This window comes from Palaemon carinicauda, chromosome 22 (assembly GCF_036898095.1).
Source record: "Palaemon carinicauda isolate YSFRI2023 chromosome 22, ASM3689809v2, whole genome shotgun sequence".
In the NCBI taxonomy this organism is placed as follows: Eukaryota; Metazoa; Arthropoda; class Malacostraca; order Decapoda; family Palaemonidae; genus Palaemon; species Palaemon carinicauda.
Window position 1 is genome coordinate 102,124,501 of NC_090746.1, and position 19,115 is coordinate 102,143,615.

General features: G+C 34.7%; 1 long non-coding RNA gene across 2 annotated transcripts in view; it reads right to left on the bottom strand.

Annotated features, from left to right (window-relative positions):
* Positions 1–6,748: 6,748 nt before the first annotated feature.
* Positions 6,749–19,115, bottom strand: part of LOC137616670 (uncharacterized) — a 66,893-nt gene continuing 54,526 nt past the window's right edge. The window contains exons 4-6 of one of the 2 annotated variants that reach the window (XR_011039467.1): positions 15,119–15,216; positions 9,763–9,960; positions 6,749–8,403 (exon numbers count right to left, since the gene is read on the bottom strand). This is a non-coding gene — a long non-coding RNA (uncharacterized lncRNA). The remainder of the gene's footprint in view (positions 8,404–9,762; positions 9,961–15,118; positions 15,217–19,115) is intronic. The other variant, XR_011039468.1, reaches the window with a different exon arrangement.

Genomic DNA, 19,115 nt, shown 5'->3' on the forward strand with positions numbered 1-19,115 from the left:
TTTGTAAGTAAGGATAATTCACTAATCTTTAGGAATTTGTAACTTAATTAGTTCAGTATCTGGTTTGCTAGTGTTTTCATAATTTGCTGATGAGTCAAAGCTGTCTCCATAAGCTGACTTCCATTGATTTAAGTTTATTGAATATGTTTATATTTAATGTAGGGCAAGAGATACAGATGGACAGGAATATACTATACAAAATTTAGAAGTTAGTAAATGAACTTTAACTGTTCCAGTGAATATTTTGTCTGCTTTTGTGACAGAGTGGAGGAGGTATTAATACGAAGACAGCTCCCGAACAGGTAACTTTATTTAGGCACCATACGGGTATTTAGGCACTCAAGGCGTCACATAAGGGTGACCATTTCATGTTTATATTCAATGGTTTTTGTCGATAAGGTTGACATAGGCATAAATATAGGTAATACTGTATAATAATGAAATGTTAATAGAGTTGAAATTAGCCTCCCCAGTGTAGAATAAAACATAGATAGGGCATGCTTCTCGTATTTGTATGTGTGTTGCTTGCTGTGTTTTCATTGCACTCATCATCATATCTTATCGTGCCAATGTTGATCCTATAGGAGGGCATTGTTGGTTGCCTCTCCGAGGTCTTGATCTAACCAATTAGGGCCCAGTGGGCATCCTCGTAGGATGTGTTCAATTGTATGTAGTGTTGCCCCACATGGGCATTTAGGGTTGGTGGGTAATCCTCTTTTGTGGCAGTTATCTAGTTTTGCCCACTTTTACCCTTGCTCTGTTTAGGGTTACCCAGTCCTTCCTGGTGAGGGTTCTTCCACTGGGCAGGTCTTCATTTGTGCTGGGCAGCGCCTCTTTGGATGGCTGTCGGTCACTTTTCCTGCCACTTATCTAGCCTATGAGCAGCTGCATTGATTGGTTCTAGTCCATCCACTGTTCAAAGCTTTTGCGGGATTTCAGTCTTCGCCTTTCTTCCTGATAATTGAGGTGTGGATGCTTAGGGTCATTAATTGGTTTATGCTTTTCAGTTTTGCCTCAAACCAATCCTTGATGAATTGCATCGGTTTAATACATGACTGCAGCAGGATCGACCTGGTCTAAAGCACGCTTGGTTTGTCGACAGTTGTTCTTCGACAGTTGGTTGGATACGGGCTAGGATCATTCGTTTGTATAATTTGTAAAGGATACACAGTAAGGATATTGGTCGATAGCTTTTGGGAATGATGGGTTTCAGCAAGGCCACTATTCTCGCTCTTCTCCAAATGTTTTGGATTTGGTAGGCTGTTGCACAGGAATTGAATAGGAACAAGAGCCATGCTTTTATTTTGCCTCCAAAATGTAAGATAATTTCTGTTGTTATGCCATCTAGGCTGGTCGCCTTCCCAGATTTGAGATGGTCCATGGCAGCATTTAGTTCTAAGGTGAACAGGTGGGAGTTATGATGTTGTAAATTTACTCAATGGAGAAATAAGGTTTTGTGGTCGATGGTTTCTTTGTTAATGAATTGTGTTTTACCTCTTGAGAGTAAATTTATAGATGAGAGATTTCACGCCTTTCTTTTCGGGGTCAGGGAGCTCAGCTTTATATCTTCGTTATCGTTATTAGTTAAGATGAATTTAGCTTGTGGTCTGTTTTTCTGGTCCCAATACACACGAAAAGAAAATTCTCTCCTATTCACAAACACGTACATAGAAGTAACTTCCACTGAGTAACACCATCAATTTTGAGTTGTTCAAGAGAAAAAATATTCCACCATTTAAGAAAGAAAAGGCTGTTTCAAATTAGATATTACTATCTCAAGATGATTGACAGTAAATTCTGACTTTAACCTCAAATTTTGTTATTAGACAACTTATCTTTAAATTTCTATTTTTACCGTTTCATGTTTTCACGATTTTGATCTAAAATTTAGTGTCCATGATCAATATTTGCGACTATTCTATTTCTACATTCGAAGTTTTGCAACGTCACCAATTCTCTTGATATAATTTAAAATATTGTGTATCTATGATGGGTATTTGATGATACTCTCCCTAATCCAAAGCTTTGCAACATCTCAGGGAGCTCTTTTATATCTCTCTATTAACATTCTTCTCATTTTAAAAGGGTAATTTATAAATAGAGGTAAATAAACAATATGATAAGTTATGATAATCTATAGAACAGAATTTATATCTATAAGTTGATATACAATATCTTTTATATATAAAGTTTTAAGTTTGCATGTTATTTTCTTTAATAAGCAATCTCATTGTAATTACAGTAAATCAATTAATATCTTTCCTCGTTAAAGAATAAATCTTTATTCGTTCATGCGAGGCTCAGAGTATACGATCATCTGTTGTTAAAGTGTTAATTACGTTGAAATAAATATGGCTTATGAAAGTAAATCTTTTGGCGCAGATTTGTTTGTTGGTTATAAATAGAAATGCGTTCAATTTTTACATTTCCCTAAGCAGAATTGGAATATCGCAGTCTTCACGATGGAGATACTGAGGGATAATTAGAATAATTATATTAATGAACATTTTGATTTTATTCTAACTTGGTCTTAACGGACATGACACGAAATTTACATAGGTTCATGTAATTGACTGTATACATTATTATATAATTCACTGGATTTAGTATACAGTACCTCTACACAGTAAGCTCTCTCTCTCTCTCTCTCTCTCTCTCTCTCTCTCTCTCTCTCTCTCTCTCTCTCTCTCTCTCTCTCTCTCTCACACACACAGGCAACATACATCTTCAAAGTGGGTGTTAATAGGTTTTTCAAGGTTAATTAAGTACAAAACGACTATAAATATTTCAGATTCCCAATAATCTTTTTATTCTTATCAAAAAGTTAAAATGAAGTTTACATTTTTATTATAAAGACTGTTCTTAATGCAGACAACAATTTTCCCTTGTTAGTAAGAGCCATGAATTTCTCTGAAAATGTTACTTGATAATGTAATGTACAAAATAAGGTTTATAGATCGCTCATGAATGGCAGAGGCAAGGGACAGGATAATGTCACAGAAACACCATAAACACTCATGATCAGCTCCATCAAACTAGGACCAGCGGGCGGTATTCGAATAAGCAAACCTTCATTTAAATTGTTTATTAGTTGTGTATTATTAAAATCCTAGGCTTATCTCTTGCTTTAGTTACTGGTGCTAAGTCAGTATCCCAGCGTTGCTTTCCAAAGGCTACATATTTGAGAACTTTATTGTGCAGCTCAAGTGACTAGGCTGTCCACGTGTAATATGAATGCGTACTTCGGTCCGATCTGACTGTCTGCTGGGGGAAGTAGCAATGGTGGTCAGGGTAGTAGTCTTGCACGTCTCTTCTCTTTTACTCGACTCGATCATGTACATTAAATGGTATGGGACAGAGATGCAACTTGGTTGACTGGCAGTTTTTGGTTTAACGTTTTCCCCCCATTCAACAGTTAAGATTTGTTCACATTTGCCTTGCTTGACTTTCATATCCCATTCAAAATCTGTAGGCTAGGTTCATTTGTCTACCATGGAAATTAGGGTAATTTAAATGTTGTATTAACTTACGAATGATTTTCATATCCTTGATGTCTTTATTTCATAATCATTGAATTATTGTTTGTAAGATTAATAATAAAGTATAAAAAAAAAAAAATAGAAGGAAAAGGAAAGCATTCAAGGGCCTGGTAACTTTGCTTATTCAAGAAATTATTTCAGAAGTCTCATGTTACCAGGTGGGAAAGGGGTTGGCCTTGGTGGGCTTTCCTTTTCCTCCTCTTTTTTTAAACTTTATTATATTCTTGGTGAGCATAATACTTACACTGTCATGACACTTGACGTTATCTGTTTAACTTTGACGTACCCTAGACGTTCAGAATATCGTAGCATATGAGGTGTATCATTCGGTGTTTCCGTATTGGGATTATCGAAGGTAGAAGAGCCTCGTTTTCTATGACTTCATGGCTCTGGGCGAGTTTTAAGTTTTCACATTTCTGTCCATTTTATTTTGTCAATATTTTTGTGTATTTATATTTCAACTCTAATCAAATGTACTGGAAACCTGCTGTGCGTGACATTCAATTATCTACAATAAAAGACAGCCTATTACCACAAATTTCATTTGTTTTCACCTCGGCCAAGATTTTTTCAGGCCTACTCAGTGTTTTATTATTTCAATTAAAAGTAATCTTAAGTATAGCTACAGTACTTCAAAAATACTTTTTATAGTTCAGAAGTTTTATAAACAACTTAAGCATGGCAAGACAAAACACTGACATACTCAATAGAATTCAGAGTAAAGCCAATTTTTGACAAAGTACCAATGTACTTAAATACTTGTTAGTCCTGCCCTCTTTCTACTTGTGGTTGAATGCCATGCACTATATATGGGAACATGGTTAAGCCAAAATAAAAATGGGGTTCTTGTAGCTAAATGCAGGTTATAGCTAAATGCAGGTTATATTTTATGAGCTCTTTGGCCCTCATTGGCGAGAAGACAGGCATTTGCTGGTGCTAGAAGAGGGAGGGGGCCGCTTACGGAGAACGCTCAGTCACACGAACGTTGATGAAGGAGAATACTCAACACTTTAAAATTTTATTTTTTTTTTTTTCTTTTTTTAATTCATATTTCAAACATTGTGTATGATTATGGTAATAGAAAAGGCGTAATTTATATTTTGGTAATTTATTTTAACACTAATCTTATGTCAATTTTACATCATGTTATTTTCATGTGTTCCATACATATGCAATACAACTTGAGGCATTTGTTTACAAGACCACGCTCTCCATATACTGCCAAATTATGCAAAGCTATTGTTTTCTTCTTACTTTTTCATAATTTAAAACAATTTGCCACATGGGAAACAGTCAAAATTAGAAAAAAACTAGAATTATAAAAAACTGGCCTGGTTTCCTCATTAAACGACCTGGAACTAACGTCAGCATAGCCAACCAAACAGATGTTCATGATGCCAGCGTGCCTTTGATATTTATTAAAAATATACACTATTACAAATGGAGTAATTACTCAAGTGTCCATAAAATACCATATACTATTCACTTGAATAATTTCTCTATTTCTAATTTAGTACAGTATATATTTTGAATGTATCAAATGTACACTGGTATCTCAAACTTCTGTTTGGTTGACTAAGTAATTTCCATGCCGTTTAGTGAGGAAACCAGGCTATTTTTTTCTTTTATAATTCTAGTTTTTTATAATTTTAACTAGTTTCTCTTGACTAATTGTTTTAAATATTAAAATGCAATAGAGGAAAACAATAGCTTTGCATAATATGGCAGTATATAGAGAGCATGGTCTTGTAAACAAATACCTAACTTGACATGACCCTAGCTAATTATACAAAACTTCTAGCTAACCAATTTTGAATTTGATAAATTAAATCTTACAGTAACCACATGCAATATTGTAAATTTAGCATTCACATATAACTGCAGTTTTTCTCAGTTTACAACATTCACATATTACTGAAGTTTTCTCATAGTTCATTATACTTCCATAAATTTTACCAGCTTAATAGTGTAGTTTTGATTAGAAGAGTTATAATGGCAATTTAAACAAAACCTAAACATCCTTATCAAAGACGACCTTAAATTATATGGGTATATATTGGTTAGAGAATTTAAGATTCAATATTACATTAAGACCAAATGCTGAATTTGAAGCAAGATTGAGAGAATTAGCCAGATTAATGATTTTTTGTTTCTTTACCAATTTTAAGACAAACAAATCCACCTAATGTTCTATACTACTTTAAACCCTCTAAAAAAAAAAAAGATATTTAGGTCCTCAATGATTACAGTACTGATCAAACAACCTCAGACTGACAAAACTGCAAACACCTGGGCTATATTTCAATTTTAAATGTCCTACTTGGTGTCTAATGGACCTCCAGAATGTCCTAGCATCAGTTTCATACAAATCCCATGAAGACTATCAAAACTTCAATACCCACAAAAGGAATAGGCTCCCTCTACGCTCTTCCTCGCACAGACACCCCATAAAGAAGAAACTAGAGATTTCAGATTTTTCCAGTTAAATTTATTCTGGGTATTCCCTAATTACCTTATTGTTAGGCCTACACTTGCATTAAAAGAATCTTATAACTAATTTTCCAGACATGACATTTTCAAAATAAAATTCTATAATTATGAAATTAATGTCATTAAAAAGCTGGACATCTAAGATTTCTTTTGCAATTAATTTCCAAAATTTTCTAAATAATGAAAACTTCACAAACTTGTGCCAAGTTTACTTTATAACAAATACACCTTCCCTTTCCTGAATTAAAGTTTAAAAACTATGCCCCATTTAAGGTTCAAACACTATCCAAGTGTGTTTTTAAAAAAAAGATTCCTCTTAAAAGTTCATATAATTAGCGTTTCCATAGACCACTGCTTTCAGGGCTTCATTTAAAATTTCCTGAGAATTTGACTGGAATTTGCTAATTATACCTACTATCCTAAGCTATCAGTTATACTTTCGACACCAAATAAGCAATAGATATTCAAGACATTAAAAATGTAATGTCTTTTACAATGCAGTTTTGTCCCTCTAAAGTTATGAAATATTAAAAGTGACAGCTGTATCCAGATTTACCATCATGTCAATGAAAATTACATTGCAACTTCAAACAAGAGATTTGTGACTGCATTAAAGTTTACATATTTTCTCAAAGTATATACAAGTCATTATACCATATCAAAAGTCCCAAGAAACTTCAGGAGAATATTCAAACCCCGAGGAAAATTAATGGATAATGTAGTAGTGGATTTTATTCATTATACTTTTTCAGTTAATATTGTCAAACTAATTTAGTGTTCTGGAACTATGTATAAAGTAAATAAAATATTTTAACAATTCAAGTTTATGAGCAACTACATATACCACAGATTTCTTTTCGATATTTTAGTCATTTATGTCATGCGACATCATGAAATAACACTAGCATTTTTTTAAATTGAAAATTTTGTCTTAGTTATTTTGTTAGGTGTTATAGCAAATATTTAATTTCGGAAATAGGACAATACGATAAAACTCGCAAATTGAAAAAATATACTAAATGGGTGATAGAGATTGAAAGGAGTGCATGCATCTTAGTGCAAGCAAATTTACTCTATATTCTATAAACTATATAAAAAGCAATTAAAACTCTTGAGCAAAATTTTCTTACGAATATTTAATTGAATTAATGATTTAAGATATACTGTACCACAAGATACTGAAACATTCTAAGACGAAAAGAAAGATTCAATGGTATAACAAATTGTAAACACGGTTAAATTAAGACCAAATCAGAAACTGAATATTGTAAATTTAATGACAGTCAACTGTGAAGTCACTTGTTCAGAGTAATTACAAAATTTTACAAGAAATATAAGAGGCCTCAAGGAAACTGATGCTTGCCTTTACTCTTGAAAATGAATAAGAAAATCACGAAAGCTTAGGTAGCAAAGAATTGAGTAATTATGCTATCTTAAATGCTTTCTAATAGGCTTCATTATCAGAGACTCAGACATTAGTTTCCTTACATAACGAAGGCTAAGAATATGCAATTCTCTAATCAGTCATTTACATAGTTTCTTGACAAATATTAGTACTAACTTCAATATCCTCAGACTGACATTTCTATATTTCCAACTAACAAAACTGGCAGTCTATGAAGCTCTAGTAAATTAAGCTTTATGTAATCTTTCAAGTAATAAGGTTTAAATCTTTCAAGTAACCTAGTATTAAATCTCAAAAGGTAAGGAGTAAGGAATACGTAAAATTAAATTTTTCCTTTGCCCTTTAAAAATAACATTACTACCCATCTCCGCATGAAGACTTCCACTTTCATTGTATCTTTTAGAGAACTTCAAACGTTTGACTTAGCCCCTATGAAAGGAAACTGGCATCAATACAGTAGCTATAAATTGTAGTATCTGGGTACTTTAAACACTGCTAAAGGAAAAAAGGCAAATGCCAACAAATTTCAAATCTGACAAACTGTACATAATATATGACTTGAAAACTTCATATGTCCAGCCTAATGAAACCCTAGAAATTTTTGTTAACCCAAGAATTTAATAACTCACTGGATACCATGTATATTGCAATACACTATATGGGAAGTAATATGTGAAAAGGCTGATAACTTCCTTAACAGCTCTGACATGACTGACTACTGTAATGTTACAAGCCTGATAAAAATAGCCAGCCTAATTACTATACAGAAATTTATAAGTTAATTTAAGTAGATATAATTTGAAATAATTTGTGGGTGAACTCTCCCGGAAGGTGTTGTTATAAGTAGGTGAGGACAAATGCCGCTCTGTTTTTATCTTCGAGAAGCTCTTGGCACTTCATCCAACATGGTTGAGAATTGCTATGTAGAATTTTGAATTAGTCCAGAACTCTTTCAATTTTCTTTCTAACCTGCGAAAAAAAGGTAAATTAACCAATAGTTTCTCATTATCAGACTATTATAAAATAGTTTTTGTAAACAATCTATTAGATAATTTACAAGAGTTAATAAAGGAGAAATAAAGGAATTATCCAGACACCTTAGAATGACCCATGACCCTTGCCTTTTTATAATATACGTTACCTATGTACAGTATATAGGTATCCTAGTATTATTATTTATTATTACTATTACTAGCTAAGCTACAATCCTAGTTGGAAACTCAAAGATGCTATAAGCCCGAGCGCTCCAAAAGAGAAAAATAGCCCCCTGAGGAAATAAATGATTAGTTATGAACAATTGAAATAAAATATTTAAAAGACTAACATTAAAACTGTGTTAAGATTAATTTCACCACATACATAAAAGAATCTACACTAACCTTATCTTTATCACGAAACTGGTAAATCCTACCTTGCTTCAGCTAATAGGCTAAATACTAACCCTGTATATAAACTACTTTCCTTAAAGATTAGTCTATCTTAACCCATTAATGGCTTGTGAAAATTGATCAAATGATTAGCATATAGAGCAATTAAATCTAGTTACTTCTCTATTATTCCCAAAAATTGAACCAACTTATTGTAGACAATTCACTTGAAAAAAGTAGTTTCATCATTTTACCAATTTTCGCACCAACAAACTTAATTTGCAAGTATTGACTAAACATTTCACTTTAATGAATAAACTAATAATCAGTTTTACTTCAGTCAGTTAAATTAATAATGTCACCATCCTGATTATATAAATCTTGCATTCTTAACTTAGTACTGTTTAGCCATAGAATAACGCAATACAATCCAAACTACAGTAGATGGTTCTATTAATAAGTGTTTTTTGCAACGAACACTGTCTCAAGAGGATATTTCACTGCAGTGCAGTATACAGTGACAATTTGCCTTTTATCTCTTATAAATATACACTTTCCTTACTAACCTTTGAGGATTATCTTTAAAGGTTGAAGCCTATTTATATGTCTCCAAATTTCATGATTATTCACTATACAGTAATGCATCACAACAGAAAATTAATTTGTTCTGGAGTGGCTTTTGTTTCGTGAAAATTGTGTGTTACGAGTCACATTTTACATGTAAATCTAATTTGTTTCAAACCCTACAAAAACACCATTAAATTATATAATAAAGCTAGAGTATAACCACAATGATATTGTATAGCCAAATACATTTGAACCATTTAATACCCCTAAACTTAATACCTATAAATTTAGTTTAGAAAATATTGCAAACAAGTTAAAAATAATCAAATACATACAGTAAAATACTATACAAACAAAATATACAGCACAATATGGACTGCACTAATATAGTTACCTTTGCAATAGAGATACATTTTCTATTGTGTGAACAATGTTTTCTTCAAATGGACGACTATTTCATTCACGGCCTGGATGGCAAATCTCTTTCCTTATCATGAAACATTTATCACAATGTGAGTCAGAAAAATCTTCGCATTTCGTTGTTTCGCAACGTGAATATTTCGTAAGCAGATTCTTACGTTAAGAGGTATGACTGTTTGGGAAAAAACTAATCTTAAATTCATAATTTATAGTTTGTATAAAACAGAGTTCAAGCTAGAAGGCTTAATTCAGAAATGAGATTATGTACACTGGCAATTCAAATAACAGTACTTGTACAATTGCACAATGTTTCCTAAAGAAAATTTCTTTTACACTCAAATTAACTGTCAACTAACCAGCCCTAATCTGATACTAACTTTAATAAATTGTCAATCCAATTCTAAATTTATTGACAAATCTGGCTAAACCTAAACCTTAACCTGGCAACAAACCAAACTTACATGCATCAGTAAAGTAATGTTTAATCAAACTGAATCTGTCTGGAGATATAACAGTGATCTCTTGACACCAATCCTTTAATGAAATTCACTTAAATCTGCTGACAAATCCTATTCCACCTCATGCAAATGAAGTAACCCTACATTGTTACCATTAATCAAATAAACCGAATACAATGTCAATCCATGGATAAACCATATCAAACTACTTTTATTCTCATTTAAAAAGTTTATAGATTTTACTTTAATAAGTAAACTAATCAGTTTCACTTTAGCCGGTTAACTGCACAATTACTTCATTCAACTGACTAAATAAATAGCCATTTATATAGACTCCATTGACTATACTTTGAGTAACCTCTTTTTACTAATTTTCCTTATTGAGAAAACCATGTCAGTTTTTTAAAACTGCATATGCTATTTATACAAGTCTATTGTGTTACTAAAGTCACCACTATCTTTCATTTGAACGATTAGTGTAATATTCTATGACCTTTTTAAATAATTAAGTTAACAAAAAAACTTTGTGACAATCGTATGATACATTTGAGATTTAGCATTGACATTAACACTAACTCATGAAATATATATAAAGCATCACTGATCAAAGCTCAAATATTAACAAGCTTAACACTAGAAATACTTTACAAATTTTAATTCATATCAATTTACCTTATGAATTTCCATTTTGTGCCTAGAAAGTTTGAAACTTTCTTCTTTAGATGTCAGCAATGCGTATTTTGAAATCTTTGTAAATGTTCATGCCATACCTGCAAAATAAACAAATTAATAGACCAAATTAGGCTCTTCTAAATGTTTGAATATAGGTAACTATCAGTTCACAATTAGAATGAAATTATGTTTAATAAGCAAACCTATCAAGAGTCAATCTACTAATTGCTGTATTTATCCCTACCCCTAAACTGTTTAGTTAGGACACTAATGTATCTACAAAATTTAATTAACTCCCTATAATTTTTTTACTTACGCCGTCCATCTTATATCAAAACTTTGATAACCACACACACACCCCTCCCTTTGTAATCATAAGCCCTTCCAATTTTACTGGAACCAGTGCGCAAATAACCCCCTTCCTACTGGTTGAAATATAAAAAGGCGAAATCATATCGGTCTGTGGTAAGTATCATTCCGATTCCTTCATATTTTAACCCAGACAACTTAAAAGAAAAAAAAAATCTGGGTTGTGAGGATCTTATGTCAAAGGTTTTAGCTTTCCCAATACAGTAATTGAACTGTACTAATTTCAGCTACCGTTGTAAAGGCTGCTCATGAATGGTAAAAGCAAGGGGCTGACACTGACAGATAGGAATATATACCCTAGAGACTGACCATAAGTGTCTAAGCCCCTATCCACTCAAGCTAGGACCATATAGGGCCAGGCGATAGCTGCTGCTGATTCCGCAGGCACACCTATAGGCTCAGGCTCTTCCAAACAACCCCTATCCTTACAAGGATGGTGAGGTTGCAGACAAGAAACAGTGAGCAGGACTAGCTCTAGTTCAGTCATCACCAGGCAGGAAAGTTAATAATACACCACCACAACCTGTTAGGGTATTTAGCAAATTAAGTTTACACCTAGGTGAGCCTTTTTATTTTCTTTTTTGGCCAGGAAGCCAGGTACTGGGACCCGGTAGCCATTCAGCATCCATATGCACCATAAACCACAGTTGCAGTATGGAGGAACATAATGGAAAGAAGAAACTGGGAACAGGTATTATAGAATGCTAATATGCAAGTGCAGCTGGGGGCCAAAAGGATACTGCCAAGGCCGAATGAGTGCATCAATAAGCAATAAGAACAGGCTTATTTTCATGGCTAAACAGTAATTAGAGCATCACCAGCTCCAAGCACTAGCAGCATTAGGTCAGATCCAACGAGTAATGCTTTAACCTTTTTCCCCAAGAAAGGCAGAAAAGTGAAGAAAGTCATTCCTTCAGGAAAGAGACTGCTTTGCATTACCAGGACTGATTGAAAATATATTTCTTCTGACCACTCAGAAGATTACCAGGACGTTCAGGTGAACAAGGTGGACTGCTGCTTAGCTATTTCAAGGTTTAAAGGCCACTCATGAATGGCAGAGGCAAGGGACGGTGACATTGCCGTAACATGCTGTAAAATGCCCTGAGACTGACCATATATACACACGATCAAACGCATCTGAAAACAGTTGCCATGTCCGGAGGCAGAGTGTCAAGTGGGACTCCCCTGGTGAGGTTTACTTCGTTTAGCCACCAGCTAAGAAAAACTAGCCATCTGCCACACTAAACCAGTAAGAAAACTTCCAACTCCCTAGAAACTGACCAGCGATCCCCTTAACACCAATGATCTCTGGTTGAGGTGTGTGCGCACGACAAGTTTCCACAGCAAGGAAATATGGACGAGAAGATAGCGCCACCGCAGAGCTAGGCTTTGTCTATAACTGTAGTGCTATCCCATTGTGCTTGGTGCTGCAATTTAGACAGGAGAGACTTTGCTGCCATTGCAGTCTATCAGCATGCTCAAGTTTTTCGACCTCTGCCTGGAGATAAGATTTGACTTCACAAGAAAAAATGTGAAAATCTGATCTCAATCCTGTAGCAGCTGCCTAAGGTAGTCAGAATCAGCAAATGGTATCCCTTTTGAGTAGGACCAAGCTACAAACAAAGTGAACACCTCTGGAGCTGTACACATTCCAAAGCACTAACTCGCACCGTAACGGGAAAAGCAAAGGTACTTGCGAAAGCACTGAAGCAAGAGTACTTTTAGGTATGCGTCCTTCAGATCCACCCTAGTGGTTTGGCCTAGGAAACCAGCTCTCAGATGTGGCTTTGCCTAGGTATCGTCATTCTTTATCAATTATGTTCTGAACACCTTGAAATATAAAGTGAACCAGTATAATACGATATTGTAAATCTTTTAAGCCATTAACGCCTGTCATCATAAATAAATTACCGTAATAAAAAATAATAGAAATGAAATTGTCAAAATGGAGCTTTAATTTGCAAAGACTGTCAGACAAAATCACTATTTTCCATCCCAATTTCTATGGAGTAGTTCGTAACAGTTCATTGTATTACACATACCTCCTTACTTGAGCTAATGATTTATTGGTTTTTGTTCAAACCTAGCTGGCTTCTCTCCCATTTAAACCCGATCTCATTGCTCCTAAGTTCTGGGATAATCTAAACTGTGGGTTAGCCCCGTGGGCTAGTATTTTGGTGTTTGCCTATAAATTATACAATATCAAGTGGGTGAATAAAATCAAAACGGTGTATGCACACTTAAAAGGGCAAATACACTAAAGCAAGTCGTAACTTCGGGCTCCAGCCTCTTTTCAAGCTATGAATTTACTTCCATTTGCCATTATCAGACTATAAAAACTACCTTAAAATTAGATTAAATAAAATAAGATATCATATTGTATCATCCAATAACTAAAGATATTAAAAACTTGGGCCCTTCATTCTGTTCGAGCAAGTTAACTTGAGACATACCAGCATGAAGCACCACCTATCGGTGTTGAACTACTGGGAGGTAGCTACTAGCAGGCTCCTGTAGCCTGTGCTATGACAAAATGGGCAAATAGGAATACTCTTATTAAAATCTGTAACTTCATTAATATCCGTTTCTGCCTGTAATATACGGGGTTCAAAATGATGTATTTGCAAGGATCTATTTGATTTTGCGAGTTCAAGTGTTCTATTTTACTGTTCTATATTTAAAGACTGCCATATCCTTAGCCTATCCTAATCAGCCTTAACCCTGTGTTTGATCTGTTTGATACCCAATCTTCAACTCCTGGCATAGTAACGCTAGATCATACTTCGTAAATAACATCTTCAGGTAAAAAATATTTTTTCCCATTAACTTGACAATATGGAAATTTAAGTCTGTTCCTACCAACTACACGCTATTAAACTCTTTAAGGGCAGAAATTTTGGTTATGGCAAGGGCTAGGGCCCACTAAAGTTAGGTCATGGAATCCGAGGGAGGGCACAAGGGATTAACACTGGCAAGTCAAGTAACAGAACTTGTACAACTGCACTTAATTCTTAAAGAAAATTTCTTTTACACTCAAATTAACTGTTGACTAACCAGCCCTATTCTGATACTAACTTTAATAAATTGTCAATCCAATTCTAAATTTATTGACAAATCTGGCTAAACCTAAACCTTAACCTGGCAACAAACCAAATTTACATGCATCAGCAAGGTAAGGTTTAATCAAACTGAATCTATCTGGAGATATAACTAAGTGATCTTTTGACACCAATCCTTTAACGAAATTCACTTAAATCTGCTGACAAATCCTATTCCACCTCATGCAAATGAAGTAATCCTATATTGTTAACAGTAATCAAATAAACCGAATACAATGTCAATCCATTGATAAACCATATCAAACTACTTTTATTCTTATTTGGAAAGTTTAGAGATTTTACTTTAACAAGTAAACTAATCAGTTTCACTTTAGCCGGTTAACTGCACAATTACTTCATTCAACTGACTAAATAAATAGCCATTTATATAGACTCCATTGACTATACTTTCAGTAACCTCTTTTTACTAATTTTCCTTATTGAGAAAACCCTGTCAGTTTTTTAAAACTGCATATGCTATTTATAAGTCTATTGTGTTACTAAAGTCACCACTATCTTTCATTTGAACGATTAGTGTAATATTCTATGACCTTTTCAAATATTTAAGTTATCAAAAACACTTCGTGACAATCGTATGATACATTTGAGATTTAGCATTGACATTTAACATTTCAACTCATGAAATATATATAAAGAATCACTGATCAAAGCTCAAATATTAACAAGCTTAACACTAGAAATACTTTACAAATTTTAATGCATATTAATTTACCTTATGAATTTCCATTTGGTGCCTAGAAAGTTTGAGACTTTCCTCTTCAGATGTCAGCATTGCTTATTTTGCAATCTTTGTAAATGTTCATGCCATACCTGCAAAATAAACAAATTAATAGACAAAACTAGGCTTTTCTAAATGTTTGAATATAGGTAACTATCAGTTCACAATTAGAATGAAATTATGTTTAATAAGCAAACCTATCAAGAGTCAATCCACTAATTGCTGTATTTATCCCTACCCCTAAAGTGTTTAGTTAGGACACTTATGTATCTACAAAATTTAATTAACTCCCTATAATTTTTTTTACTTACGCCGTCCATCTCATATCAAAACTTTGATAACCATACACACACAAACACACACACACACACAAAACACCCCTCCCTTTGTAATCATAAGCCCTTCCAATTTTACTGGAACCAGTGCGCAAATAACCCCCTTCCTACTGGTTGAAATATAAAAAGGCGAAATCATATCGGTCTGTGGTAAGTATCATTCCGATTTCTTCATATTTTAACCCAGACAACTTAAAAGAAAAAAAAAAACATCTGGGTTGTGAGGATCTTATGTCAAAGGTTTTAGCTTTCCCAATACAGTAATTGAACTGTACTAATTTCAGCTACCGTTGTAAAGGCTGCTCATGAATGGTAAAAGCAAGGGGCTGACACTGACAGATAGGAATATATACCCTAGAGACTGACCATAAGTGTCTAAGCCCCTATCCACTCAAGCTAGGACCATGTAGGGCCAGGCGATAGCTGCTGCTGATTCCGCAGGCACATCTATAGGCTCTTCCAAACAACCCCTATCCTTACAAGGATGGTGAGATTGCAGACAAGAAACAGTGAGCAGGACTAACTCCAGTTCAGTCATCACCAGGCAGGAAAGTTTCTAATATGCCACCACAAACTGTTAGGTTATTTAGCAAATTAAGTTTACACCTAGGTGAGCCTTTTTATTTTTGGTCAGGAAGCCAGGTACTGGGACCGGGTAGCCATTCGGTATCCATATGCACCATAAACCACAGTTGCAGTATGGAGGAACATAATGGAAAGAAGAAACTGGGAACAGGTATTATAGAATGCTAATATGCAAGTGCAGCTGGGGGCCAAAAGGATACTGCCAAGGCCGAATGAGTGCATCAATAAGCAATAAGAACAGGCTTATTTTCATGGCTAAACAGTAATTAGAGCATCACCAGCTCCAAGCACTAGCAGCATTAGGTCAGATCCAACGAGTAATGCTTTAACCTTTTTCCCCAAGAAAGGCAGAAAAGTGAAGAAAGTCATTCCTTCAGGAAAGAGACTGCTTTGCATTACCAGGACTGATTGAAAATATATTTCTTCTGACCACTCAGAAGATTACCAGGACGTTCAAGTGAACAAGGTGGACTGCTGCTTAGCTATTTGAAGGTTTAAAGGCCACTCATGAATGGCAGAGGCAAGGGACAGTGACATTGCCCTAACATGCTGTAAAATGCCCTGAGACTGACCATATATATACACGATCAAACGCATCTGAAAACAGTTGCCATGTCCGGAGGCAGAGAGTCGAGTGGGACTCCCCTGGTGAGGTTTACTTCGTTTAGCCACCAGCTAAAAAAAACTAGCCATCTGCCACACTAAACCAGGAAGAAAACTTCCAACTCCCTAGAAACTGACCAGCGATCCCCCTAACACCAATGATCTCTGGTGGAGGTGTGTGTGCACGACAAGTTTCCACAGCAAGGAAATATGGACGAGAAGATAATGCCACCGCAGAGCTTGGCTTTGTCTATAACTGTAGTGCTATCCCATTGTGCTTGGTGCTGCAATTTAGACAGGAGAGACTTTGCTGCCATTGCAGTCTATCAGCATGCTCAAGTTCTTCGACCTCTGCTTGTAGATAAGATTTCACTTCACATGAAAAAATGTGAAAATCTGATCTCAATCCTGTAGCAGCTGCCTAAGGTAGTCAGAATCAGCAAATGGTATCCCTTTTGAGTAGGCCCAAGCTACAAACAAAGTGAACACCTCTGGAGCTGTATACATTCCAAAGCACTAACTCGCACCGTAGCGGGAAAAGAAAAGGTACTTGCGAAAGCACTGAAGCAAGAGTACTTTTAGGTACGCGTCCTTCAGATCCACCCTAGTGGTTCGGCCTAGGAAACCAGCTCTCAGATGTGGCTTTGCCTAGGTATCGTCATTATTTATCAATTATGTTCTGAACACCTTGAAATATAAAGTGAACCAGTATAATACGATATTGTAAATCTTTTAAACCATTAACGCCTGTCATCATAAATAAATTACAGTAATAAAAAATAATGGTAATGAAATTGTCAAAATGGAGCTTTAATTTTCAAAGACTGTCAGACAAAATGACTATTTTCCATCCCAATTTCTATGGAGTAGTTCGTAACAGTTCATTGTATTACACATACCTCCTTGAGCTAATGATTTATTGGTTTTTGTTCAAACCTAGCTGGCTTCTCTCCCATTTAAACCCGATCTCATTGCTCCTAGGTTCTGGGATAATCTAAACTGTGGGTTAGCCCCGTGGGCTAGTATTTTGGCGTTTGCCTATAAATTATACAATATCAAGTGGGTGAAAAAAATCAAAACCGTGTATGCACTCTTAAAAGGGCAAATACACTTAAAGCAAGTCGTAGCTTGGGGCTCCAGCCTCTTTTCAAGCTATGAATTTACTTCCATTTGCCATTATCAGACTATATAAACTACCTTAAAATTAGATTAAATAAAATAAGATCATATTGTATCACCCAATAACCAAAGATATTAAAACGTTGGGCCCTTCATTCTGTTCGAGCAAGTTAACTTGAGACATACCAGCATGAAGCACCACCTATCGGTGTTGAACTACTGGGAGGTAGCTACTAGCAGGGTCCTGTAGCCTGTGCTATGACAAAATGGGCAAATAGGAATACTCTTATTAAAATCTGTAACTTCATTAATATCCGTTTCTGCCTGTAATATACGGGGTTCAAAATGATGTATTTGCAAGGATCTATTTGATTTTGCAAGTTCAAGTGTTCTATTTTACTGTTCTATAATTAAAGACTGCCATATCCTTAGCCTATCTTAATCAGCCTTAACCCTGTGTTTGATCTGTTTGATACCCAACCTTCAACTCCTGGCATAGTAACGCTAGATCATACTTCGTAAATTACATCTTCAGGTAAAAAATATTTTTTCCCATTAACTTGACAATATGGGAATTTAAGTCTGTTCCTACCAACTACACGCTATTAAACTCTTTAAGGGCAGAAATTTTGGTTATGGCAAGGGCTAGGGACCACCAAAGTTGGGTCATGGAATCCGAGGGAGGGCACAAGGGATTAACACTGGCAAGTCAAGTAACAGAACTTGTACAACTGCACTTAATTCTTAAAGAAAATTTCTTTTACACTCAAATTAACTGTTGACTAACCAGCCCTATTCTGATACTAACTTTAATAAATTGTCAATCCAAATCTAAATTTATTGACAAATCTGGCTAAACCTAAACCTTAACCTGGCAACAAACCAAACTTGCATGCATCAGTAAAGTAAGGTTTAATCAACCTGAAGCTGTCTGGAGATAAAACTAAAAGTGATCTTGACACCAATCCTTTAACGAAATTCACTCAAATCTGCTGTCAAATCCTATTCCACATGCAAATGAAGTAATACTATTGTTAACAGTAATCAAATAAACCGAATACAAAGTCAATCCATTGATAAACCATATCAAACTACTTTAATTCTCATTTGAAGTTTATAGATTTTACTTTAATAAGTAAACTAATCAGTTTCACTTTAGCCAGTTAACTGGACAATTACTTCATTCAACTGACTAAATAAACAGCCATTTATATAGACTCCATTGACTGTACTTTGATAACTTCATTTTACTAATTTTCCTTAAGGAAACCATGTCAAAGTTTTTTAAAGCTGCATATGCTATTTATACAAGTCTATTGTGTTACTCAAGTCAACACTATCATTCATTT